The sequence below is a fragment of the Uranotaenia lowii genome, chromosome 2 (assembly GCF_029784155.1).
Source record: "Uranotaenia lowii strain MFRU-FL chromosome 2, ASM2978415v1, whole genome shotgun sequence".
Classification (NCBI taxonomy): domain Eukaryota; kingdom Metazoa; phylum Arthropoda; class Insecta; order Diptera; family Culicidae; genus Uranotaenia; species Uranotaenia lowii.
Genome location: NC_073692.1, coordinates 7513824 through 7526244, shown reverse-complemented (window position 1 = coordinate 7526244; position 12421 = coordinate 7513824). Strand labels below are relative to the sequence as shown.

General features: G+C 31.2%; 1 protein-coding gene across 9 annotated transcripts in view; it reads left to right on the top strand.

The window, feature by feature from the left end:
- LOC129749972 (cadherin-related tumor suppressor) overlaps positions 1-12421 on the top strand; it is a 339347-nt gene that overhangs the window by 26952 nt on the left and 299974 nt on the right. The window lies entirely within an intron of this gene.

The following is a 12421-nucleotide window of genomic DNA, read 5'->3' as shown; positions in this document are numbered from 1 at the left end:
AACTACCAACACCGGAACGCAGCCAATGGACCGATGAAGTGAAAGATGAAGGGGAGAGTTCCATTCCTCCTTTCAGTGCCCCTCTTCGTCAAACTAAACGATGGACAAAGTGGCAAACTCTGGTTGGGGCCAAATGAATAGTCGTTTGTGGGGTCTCTCTCTCTTTTTTTTTTCTCGGTGTCTATCTTCTCTCGGTATGTCCCAATGTTGTGGGCTGGTTGGGACGAGAGATGTTGTTGTTGTTGATGATGATGATGCTGATGATGATTGTGATGATGGTTTTGTTGATGTCGCTGAAGAAAAGTTGGAAACATACACAAGGATGACTGCCCCGGGAGTGAAGTGGTATGAGAGAAAGATCGAGAGCAAAACAGAATCATACTTCGGACGATGAAGACGCGGGTATTCGAGATCTGGCGAAGAAAATATTCTTTTTGAGATTGTGGTTGTACTGGCAAGGAACCACATTGCGGCCATATTACATACCTCTGGGAAGTGCTGCTGGTTTGTTGCTCAGACAGGACTGGTATTTAAATCTACTCTTGAACTCAAATGTATTTTTGGCTGATTTAAATTGTATTATCTGGATTAATCGTTGATTGAACTTCATAAAATACTGCGAATGAAGTAGTTACCAATGTAAAATCTAAGTATTATCTAATCTTATGAAATAGGTAGGAAAATAAAGTTTCGCAAAGTGACTTTTTCGTAACCCTTTGACATATCCTGAAGTTTTTCGATGATTAGACGATTTATCAATGAATCCATTTAAAATTTATTATAACAACGCGCAATAAATATCTTGGAGTATTTGCAGGTGCAAATTCAAGCATTGTTACTAAGTATTCAAAATTATTTTAAAAGTTTTAAAAAATTCAGTGGATTTATAAAAGAAATTAATCATAGACGTTCATTTTTACTTAAATGTCATTTGGTTGATTTGATAATTTTTACTATGATCAAACCACTAACCTCAAAAATAAAGTATGTATAACTTTGTTGTGATTCCTAGGGCCATCGGGGTGCCCAGGCAATTTTTCACGAGGGGTGGGGGGCGTGGGGGGGGCTTATGAATTATTTTTTTTCAATATTTGTTCAATAATTGCTAATGTATCACGTGCAAATATTGCGGAAGAATTTATCAACTAATCTATAATGAAAATGCTGACTAGAGCTGTTAAATGCAAAATTCAATTCACAATTTATTTAATAACTCTTTCACCATCTAAAAATCCCAGATAGATATAAAACTCTTCTCACTTAATCTTTAATCACTTGTTATGTGCATCATCGAAAGCAGAATGAACATTTCCCTCATAACTATTGGGAAGTAACATTAAGGCTTCAGACTATTCAGATTCCATGGAGATACTGACTGTTCAAGAGTGAAATTTAAAACCTTAACTCGGACTTAATTCAGAACCACAAATCAAAGTATCAAATAAAAATCGTAATATAAAATTACAAGTACCTCTATACAAAATTGAGAACCATCATCGATGTAGAGAATCAAAGTTGCAATTAGAGTAAAACAAGAATCGCAAAATTTATATCCAAATATTTATTTTCCTTTTGTATCTTTGAAACACAAAAAAAAATCGATTTTGTATAATGTGTTTAAAAATTTTAATATATAATGCGGATTTTAATTCAAAATTAAAAATTGGATGAAAACTTTAAAAAAATTAAGAAAGCTTTTGTCAAATAGTTTTTCTAAATATGACAGAAGTTACCGTTGATAACGTTAATTCAGAATGGAAATTGAATCTTCCAGACAAAGAATCATTAATCTAGAATAAGATAAAATTGAAAATATTAATATGTTCATGTTTAGAGAATTGCTCAATGAAATTCGCAATTACACTATGATAACGTTTTTATGAGATTCATAATTTGTGAATGGTCATTTAAAAATGATTTGATTTTTTAGTAGAGGATAATCAAAAAAAGTGCATCAGAATCAATAGTATGAAATTTTGGGCTAAATCAGTTGGAAAAGTTTCAATTACAATTTCCAATCTCAGATTCAAATTGCAATGAAAATTCAATTGCGGACTCAGTTTTTCCGGTTGATCCTACCACTGATTGATTATTTATGTTTTTGGGTGATTTTCACCGAGAAAAAAAAATGATAACACATACCATTTATTTTGCATACTCATACTTTTACTTATAAAGTGAGCATTCCAGATTGCCGGGTTTTATTAATTTTTTTCTCAACAAAACCCGAGAAAATTAGGCTCTAAATGATGCCCAATTTTCCTGTGGTTTTTCTATCCAAATTGTTTTTTAAGTTTGAAAATAAATTTCAACGCTGCTGACGTGTTTCGATAAAAATAAAATGAAATATTAGATGGTTAAAGTCACTTTCATATAATTTTTTTTTAGTTATCCCAGAGTTCTGCTTGGATTTATTCGGATTTTTTGTTGAAAAATTCGAGATAAAAACCCCAGATATTGCCAGGTGTTGTAAAAATTTGCGCTTATTTGCTCAGTCAACAAAAATGTGAAAAAAATCCACAATTTTTATTGTCAGGGGGGCCCTTAACTTGAATTAGGGTTGAACTATTCGAGATTTAATTTCACGGGGGTTCCATTACCTGTTATTTCAAACATTTTAATCCCGATTTTCATTTCCTGAACTAGTTATCGTGAACTTAAAACAGTGTGTATTGTTTATGTTTTCAATTTCCTTAGAAGCTTCCCTTAACCGGGAGATCTGGGTTAATTGTCCATATTCTGCTTTTAAAAAGAAATTCAGATTTCTGCTACTAGAGTTAGTTGCCTTATTATGGATCCTTCAAGCGGTGGTTTTTAAATAATCATGTTTTTCTAATAAATGGTCACCAAGCATCAGTGTAAAATTTGAGATGATTTGGATGATTCCTGAGTTAGCGCAACGCCTTTCAATTGTGCGGAAATTTGTATGATAAATAAAGTTTTTGCACATTAAATCATCCAGAAAATTCAAATAAGCTTAAAATTAAGTCGGTCTTTGATTTTTGGTTTTGAATATTCTGAAGCTTCATTTTTTGCTAACATGACAAGCAGTTAGGAATTTCATGAAAAAAGTTATAACCTTTCCAAAATAAAAAAAAATCTGAATCCATTGAAAAGTATGGCAGACTTTGCTTGCTAGAGCAACTGCATGAACTGTTTTTGTAAAGGTTGTATAAATCAATAAATTCTCTGGCAATGCAAAGCAGTTTTTTGAGATTTTTTATTTCCATCCTACGGTTACAAAGCTTTCAAATAAGCAGACAAAAACGCTAACATTTAAAATAAAAATTTGAAAAAAAAATGCATAACATCAAATAACTTTTCTAGGGTATAAGTTAGGTTTGTGCTTTGTCTACATCAATTGTACTGCAAGAATCAAGGAATATTTTTTATCCAAAGTTTAATTTTTTTGGAACTTTCAGTACATCTTTAGCGATTTTGAAATGAAAAATTTAGGTTTCTTATAAAAATTTTCATACAAAATAAAAACTCGTTGCGCTAATACAGGACTGAATGGATCGCTTCCAGAATTTGTATTGCTATTTCTGGCAGCAAAAGCTATCAAAAATAATTATGGGAGGTGTATAAATTAAAGAATTCAAAATTCCCATACAAAGCTTGCAGCGGTCTAGTGTATATATTTCAGGATATTTATTTATAGTTCATAATCTTATCTGCAAGTTTAAATGAGAATTTTCAACATAAGTTTCACCGTTATTGAAAGATTTCTAACAATATGGATGATCAAAATTTCCAACTTTTAACCTATTGTTCCTATTTTGGTACTGGACTGATACTTTTTATTGGACCTAGAACTGAAATTCCTATTAAAAATATGATTTTTTGGAAAATAATTAAATAAATTCATTAAAAATGTAACCTTTCAAATATTATCATGAAAAAGTATAACAGCTTTTTAACGATTTAAAATACCCCAATTTTCTGTTATGAAAATCTCAAACACTTCCACTCTTCGTCAGCTCCATGACTATAACAATAGCTGAACTTTTTTGGTGTTTACTTACTTGTAGTTAACTTGCGTTAAGCTGACAAAAATGCTAAAACCGTTCATTCTTGATTCTGAATTATGCCCCAATTAAAAATTCGCACCTTTATTGATTTGTTGGTATTGATAAAAAGTTTTGATAATTCAGGTCTAAGAATGCAACATCAAAGTTGGAAATCTCTTAAATACTTTTGGACCTTTTACAAATTTTCCGGGTTATCCATTGATTTTCTTGTATTTAAGGAAAAATTGCTAGTATGGTTCATATTTTTCACAGGGAAAGTATTATTTTTTCCTTAAAACTTTGGCTTGGACAGTGAAAAACGTGTTTTCCCTTATTCACTCTAGGATTCTAGGATTCAGAAATAAAAGGGTTTATTGTGTGCATAGGAGTATCTTAATTCGATGCTAGCAAATGCAATTTTTAACAATTTTTGGCATTTAAAGACTAAAGAAGGCTCTAAGTCCAAAGAAGGAGAACTCACCCTGTTAAGAATTTAAGTAACAAATTTCGACAAGAACAAAACGTAGAATGAAACTAAAAATTCCAAAAAATAAACTTAAACGATTTGATAGAGTTACCAACAGTTTTTTTCTTATTAGATTTTATGCTAGATTCGACGACGGGAAAGGTTTTCTTTGAATCTAAAGTTTGAATGAGATTTTGAGTAACTTTGTTTCGAAAATGCTTATCAATGTTGAATTTCTTAACGTTTGATCCAAGAAAAAAATCATCCGTTCTGGTTTTTTTTTCAAAATTGCAAACTTAAATTTTGTAACAGTAAAACTGTATCGACGATCGCTAAAAATAGTTCAGGCGTAAAGGTATTTGTCATGCACTATTTCATTTGCCAAATCCTTAGCAATTTCAAATTCAAAATAAGTATAATCCAAATACTGAATTTTTCTTCACATGTTGTTCATGAAGACAATTTTCACTGGTTTTAACTGGTTTTGTTAGTTTGGTTAGGTTAGTTTGTCTACGATTGATAATCAATTTCACAAATCCAAGCTTTCGGTTCTGAAAACAGTTTATCTGGAAACCTATTTTTTACGAAGAGATTAATCATCGTTATTTTTTTTTTGTTACCGTCAAACGGGGCATCATGCAAAAGCAGGGTTAGATGCAACATTTGTATACCACAACACTCATTCAATTTTTATTTCAATATACTGTAAAAAAGTTATCATTGAATGATAACAAATTAATGAAGACATAGTTTTTAACATCATGACAAAGTTTTTTAATGTTTTTGAATGTCATAAAAAATTTAAAAAATCGAGCAAAAGATGTACTAATTTTTACATTTTTCGATGCCATAAAAAACTTTACTCAGTATGACGGATTGGCTTAATGATATCACCTACAAACTTTATATTGCTTTCATTATACTATACCAACACTGTTGGTGTATAAATATTTCTCGGACAATCACCAAGTGTTTTTAAATAAATATTTTTACAATTTAGTTAGCTGTCTGGGGCTAAATGCAACAAAATACAAATCGGAACTAAATCTCATAAATCGCGTTTCCATATGCGGGGATATGATTGTTTTGCATTATGCATTTGTTAACATTAAAATTTCATCCATTCTAAGATTTATTTTCATGATTTGAGCTAATAGAATATTTTGTAGTATTTTATACCCCTAAATGTATGCAGCAGATTAACACTTTTTTCTTAAAAACATTTTTGTCAAAAAAAAATTAAAAATTTGATTCGCAAAAAACCAAAATTTACTGCAATTAGTGCTTTATGCGTTATGACATCACAAATGTATCAAAAACTATAAATTTTCAAACGTTTTCATTTCATTTTTCATTAATTACAGAGTTTGTTGCAACTTACCCCTTTTTCTTAGTAGGGTGAAAATCGCATGTTTTTGTAAATTAAAAAATAACTGATAAAACCAATAATTTTTATGACTATGTCAATTTGGTGTCCCATCAACCTTAAAACTTTTGATGTACAAGAGGTACGATTATCTGTAAGCATTAAGATTTTAGAAGCAATTGAAGTTGAAAATTGTTGCATGTTGCCCCAATTGACGGTACTTATCAGTTTTATCGATGAAAAGTGATGTCCTGTTTAGTAAGAACATCTTAAGACCATGAAATTTTATAGACGGATAGAAAGTTAGAAAAAATTGAAGATGGTGATGATAATGCTTCTAATAAATTCTGCCCGCTCATTTTCAACATCTTTCTTTTTTTCTAACTTTCTATCTATCTATAAAACTTCATAATCTTATGTTGTTCTTACTTAAAAAAGACATCACTTTTCACCGGTAAGATCGAAAAATTAAGAAACATTTTTTTACATTTTCAAGAATTCAAAGTTGTATCATGTCATTTATTTATTGAATGAATAACTTATATATGGGTGCAGTGAATGACAGTTTTCAAACTCAGCAATATTTGTCCGTTTCATATTATTCAAGTTTAATACATTCATAAGCTTTTCTATTCAATTTAATGACTTCGAGCCCATAAGAAAGAGAAACAAGTGTAGGGTGAATCCATGCACCGTAAATATCAGGCAGATTTACAGTCATTCAATACTCGAACTATTATAATAGTCATTTTTTAACTCTTCGATCATTTGTTATAGAGGTATAAGGTTTTATACTTGAAGTTAGTAGTTTTAGCAAGTTCTAAAATTAATTGAAAAAAATGTGTTGTGAAGAAGAACTGCCCTTAAAAATGTTGCATTCAGAAAGATTTTCCATTTATGAATTGCTTCATGCAGTTCGTTTTTTACTTGAAATATGTTTGGAGAGTACTTCCAATGATCTTTCAGAATTCATCCAAATTATTTTTCGAAATTTCTGTGTCAGTTTTCCTGCTACACCGGGCTCTTGAAGTTTACTGTCCGGGGGGCTTCAGCAGAATGGTTCGATCCGATAAGTATTCCTTCGACCCGTCCAGCATACCTACCTACTTAATATGGGGAGCCACAGCGATGCGTTTCCACATCACTGTTGTATAGGCAGGCACATATAGGAGTGGATTCTGCTTGCTGAGTTGCTTAGCCTCAAGCGGTACTGGTTGTGTTGTGCTGAGCTGAGTTGAGTTGCTTGCGCTATCAGGAAAAATTACATGCTTGCGTTGCCGTCATTCTGTGGCAACCTTTATGCAAGTTAGTTTTTTAGGAATCCGTCGACCGGACCTAAAAAGCTGAAGTTCCTACCAGAGAAGGCAGAGCAGCGCATTTCTTTCAAATCTGCGCAGTCCTCTCGGCGAAATATCGCGCACGGCCCGATCGGGAAATGTTCAAAGCTTAAGCATTTCTCGGTCATTTAGCCCTGCGACGGACGATGGACGGCTCATCATTGCGTTGTCTGTAATCATCGAAAGTCATCATCGATCGATCAAGGCCAATCTGGTTAGGTACTAGTTCATTTTTTTCCTTGTATTCATGTTTTCCCTGATATGTTTTGTTGGTCACCTTCCGATGATGGAAAGGAAACTCCAGACAAAACGAGAGAATCCCGCGTAACAAAAGGGAGCCGTCGTTTAGAAATTCTTTTGAAATGTTTCTCATATTGATAGCGTTTTTTTGTTGTTGATGTTGTTTATTGTTGCTTCGGCTGAAAAGCCACAACAACCAGCAAGAATTTTGTGCAACAAACTATGTGTGTTGCTGGTTGTCTCCGGGGCTTGCGTTTTTCCACTTGTTCCATTGGCATCGATCGATCGGTTCTGGACATTTTTTCTTCTCCTTTTGGTTGTTTGCTTCGGATGGTGGTATTGGTTCCGATCAACTTGTTCTTTTCGTATCGAATGTTAACTTTCCTCGGGCCGATCCAGGAGAAGTTTTTTTTTCATTTTTTTTCTCTGCGGTGGCTCTAAGTTCTTGTGGACATTGGCTCTGGATTTTTGAATGAACAAATGATCCCTTTAAAAAGTATATTGAATAGTTTTATAAAATTAAATTGTGCAGTACGTTTAATGAAATTTTTATTTGTATATTATTTGTGAAACATTGTTTATTGAATCCAAATACCAGGCATCATTGGTCAAACATAATTTTGCAAATTTTTTCCTTTGCCCTGATATTACCCCATTTTTTGACTCGTTGAAGATCAAGTTTTTCTTTTAAATAGGTTGTTATGTGTTTATCACATTTTTGTTTAGCATCGCAAAGGCAATGTAATTACTTCACTTGAACCGGTATGCAACTTCTTTTCTGATAAGATACATCGGGACAAGTGCAAACGGATTTCACGATAGTTCATATTGAACATGGCCTAGAAAAGTATGTATATCTTCAAAAATTATCGTTCGTTGCATCGCTATAATACTTCTCAACAAATTCCCGTTGAAAGTGAAAAATAAAAAAAAATGATAAAAAGCAACGGTACTTTTGTTGTAAAATTTAAGTTAATGGGGGCAAGTGCAAACGCAATACTTTTTCCAAACTAATTCACAGATGCGTCAGTGTATCGGATCCTTAATGAATTTAATAGGGTAAACACACTATATATTGAACACCATCTTTGGGTTTCGGTGAATTTGAGGCCCACAAAAATTCACGAAAAGTTTTTGAATGAAATTTTGATTGTGTAGCTTAAGCTTGCTCCACTGCTCCGAATCGATATGATTTTTTAGCGGAAATATGTTTTGAAACCATCATTTAATCGTTTTTGTCCCAGTAATTGAACACGTTGTTTGGAATATTGAACAGTCAGTGTTTCAATTATTAACATGTAAACATAAGAAATCATTGTATACATTTGGGGGTATTTCATTCCATTGAATACATTGCCGGGGCAATTTGAGTTGCGGTAGCAACCAAGAAACAGTTTGTTTATATTTTCAAGCACCCAACCGATGTTTGTTCAATAATTGGTACATGCATTTCTTTACAAAACGGGTATGGCAAGATTGAACGTTCGATAACTGAAACATTGACTGTTTCGGTGATCCAATGATTGAACATAATTTGTAAAATTTTAAGAAGTTTTAGATAATAAAGGCTGGCTCCCTTTCAGAAATCATTTGAATAGATTTATTGGATAACAGTCACGATATTATTAGGTATAGTGTTTTATTTGTCTTTTATCCAATTTTTCTCCCAATTTAAAAAGGGCTGTTTTCTTCATTTTGTCAAAAAATCATGTAAAAATTTGAACAAATATTGAAGTTTTGCAGATTGTGACTCTTAGAATCCGAAATTCTTGATAAAAATTTGAACAGAGGTAGAAAATGCTTTTAAAGTGGCATAACGATTTTTGATCAGTTTTACTACTGTATATAATTGTTTTATTTGTTTTAACCTCTCAACGAAAAATCGGATTTCATTTCCTTTTTGTGTAGCAAAAACATGCAAAAAAATCAGATTTGATTCAGAACCACAATTCAGTGTCTTAGAATAAAATATCATCTTCAAATCAAAATTTAAGAAACAAATTATAATTTTTTTTTGTCTTTATTAGAGAGACTTTCAGCCTTTGGCAAGTTATAAATTCAATTCATATACAAACTAGAGGAACAAAGTTACAATCAGGGCCAAAGTAGAAATTACTAAAATTTAAATTCAAAATATAAATTTTATTTCAATTTCATATTCAAAAACACAAAAAAAAACGCTTTTATGTAATGTATTGAAACTTCAAAATTGTGATGCGGATTTTTAATGTCTTTAAAATTATTAAAAACAGAAAAAAATGACAAATAGTTATTCTAGATTTGAAAACATAAACACGGAATATTGTTATTTAGATGTTCAAAACACACAATCAGTAATCATTTAAAAAGATCGGATGAGTTTAGAAGTTTAAAAAAAAATCTCGAGTTCCCAACATTTAGAAACCCAGGAAATTTTAAAATCAAAACAAGACTTGAAAATTTCAATAAATTGAATCTTAATTTGTATTGAAAACTATTTGAAAATAATCAATTGGAATTAAGGATATTTACTACAGTAAGAAAAGTTCTAAAATAAAAGTACATCAGAATCAATAGTAGAAAAACTCAGATGGAAAAGTTGCAATTGGAATTTCTGATCAAGATAGAAATTGGACTCACGAATCAAGAATCTTAAAATGGGCGATTTAACTAATTTATGCAACTGAAGAATTATCATATTAAAATTGATTCTCGCAAATTTCAATAATAATCAAAAAGCTAAGAATAATTTTGCAACTCTCATACTCATACTTATGTTAATAAAGTGAGCATTATCGATTGCCCGCTTTTACAAAATTAACTCCCATTGTTTTTCAATGTTTCTCTTCAAGTTCTTAATTTTTTTTAAATTTAAATTATTCCCGGTATTTGCATTGATATTGTCCGGATAAAATTCAGGAGTTATTTTTTGAAAAGTCTTCAAATAAATTTAGGTAAACATGAATTATAAATTCCTCACAAATTACGGTAAAGCTGGAATTAAAAGCAACGTAGCTTGCAATTGTGCAAGACATTCGAACTTAATCAAAATTGGAGATGTTTTTCTTTGTTCATTGGTGCATGTCTTCATTCGAAAACTGAGAATTAAGTTCTGTAATTTGTTCAAATCTCGATATTCAAAACATAAGGGTTCTTTCGCTGAGAGCTTCTTAAATCAATTTTTATTCAATAAATGATAGAACCTGATGTAGTAAATATTGAGGATAGACGTTCAAGATTGATTCAAACTACTGCAGACAGTCAGAACTGGTTGCCATAATATTGTAAAAACAAGTGTTTATTTTGCTGGATTTATACACAGGAAAAACAGAAAACTCAATTTGAGCTAGCTTTATCAAAATTTGTTTTTAAAAGGAAGTTTGTTACGTGTTACGATGAAATTCTCACTTCATTTTTGATTTTTTTTTTCACTGAATTCTGTCTAGATTTTTCCAGATTTTATTTAAATCCAAATCATATGCACAGATTTTAAAAAGTTTTGTAAAAAAAAAATGGTACCGTAGTCCGGGATAAGATAGATCTTTTTTTTTCACTAGTTTTGGATTATTTTTTCTTTAAAGAGGAATGTAAAATTTAAAAAATGTGATTTGAAGATCTTTTTTTTATCACTTTAAATTGTTTTCCAAATGAAAAAATTATAATAGAAATATTAATTCCAATATGTCAATCGTTAGAGAACAATATGAACCTCATAATGCCATATTTTCAAAGCAATAGTAAACTCTCAATTTTTTTTAGAAAAGATTTTCCAATATGTAAGTTATGGGTATAATTGATCCCTAGAGTTCAAAAAGATGTATTTTTCTTCTGAAAGGATCGTGATCGTTAGTTATCACTAATATTAGTTCAATAACCAATGTTTATCCAGCAATCAAGTTTGTTAAATATTACTCAAATTACTTACTTAAACTAGAAAATTGCGCCATAAAGTATGCAAGACCATTGGGTAGTAGACAAGCTTTTATAACTCTCTTTGTCTGATACTTACGAACCGTGAAATGAGAACTAATATGGCAAAAAATAGTCAACGGAGCTTTTATCTTTAGATTTTGTTTGAATTTTGCCTTGGGTAAGGGCACGCTGAAGTAAGGATCAAGTCTCCTTGAGTAAAGGATCAAGTATCCTTTAACTTAAAAATTATCACAATTTTTTCTCCTCACGAAAATGCTTCTGGTTCACTCACGAGTTTATGTATTGTTCTAACTTTTGGAGCATATGAAGCTTGAAATTACACGCTGTCAGAAAATGCAGAAGACGGCGAGATGCTAAATTTGTTCAAAAACATATGATGAAAATAAGAAAAGGGGATCAAGTGTCCTTTTTCTCCCCTATAGATTACATGAATTACATGAACACGTGTTTATAAAAGGTAACGTTTATAGATTACATGAAATGAAACAATTTAAGAGGAACGAATGAAAATAGCTCAATTAATACTTTCGTAAAATTTGTAATGATTAGCCTAAAACCTTTGCAGGATATATGTCTGTGAGTTAGATTTTTTTTTCAAACATGAGTAAAAAATTCCATGTAATTATTTTTTATTTTTAAGGAAAAATTAATTCTGATATGATTTAAAGTCGAATTTCTTTCAAATCAGTTGTCTGTGTTTGTAATTCTGCTGATTTTAAAAAACTCCGATGAAAAAAAAACAATTTTGTTGAAAGAGCTTTATTGTTATCACATTTAGTTGAACCCAACAATTCTTTACATGCTTAATTTATTTGGAAATGTTTTATTAATTTATGGTAAAATTTCAAAAAAAAAAAAAAATGCAATTTTCTCGGTTTTTCGGTGAAGAAATGAAATCCCATACTTTTTAGCGGTAATTCCGGGTTTCCCCGGTATTCCCGGTTCACTCAGGTTGCTCATCAACAAACCGTGTTTATAAAAGGTAACGTTTGTTGTTCACTTTTTTTATTTGCTTGAGATTATACTTCACTTCACCCCTGCCAGACCAATCTGATGACATTTTTTCTTCAACTGGGTATCACAGCGCATT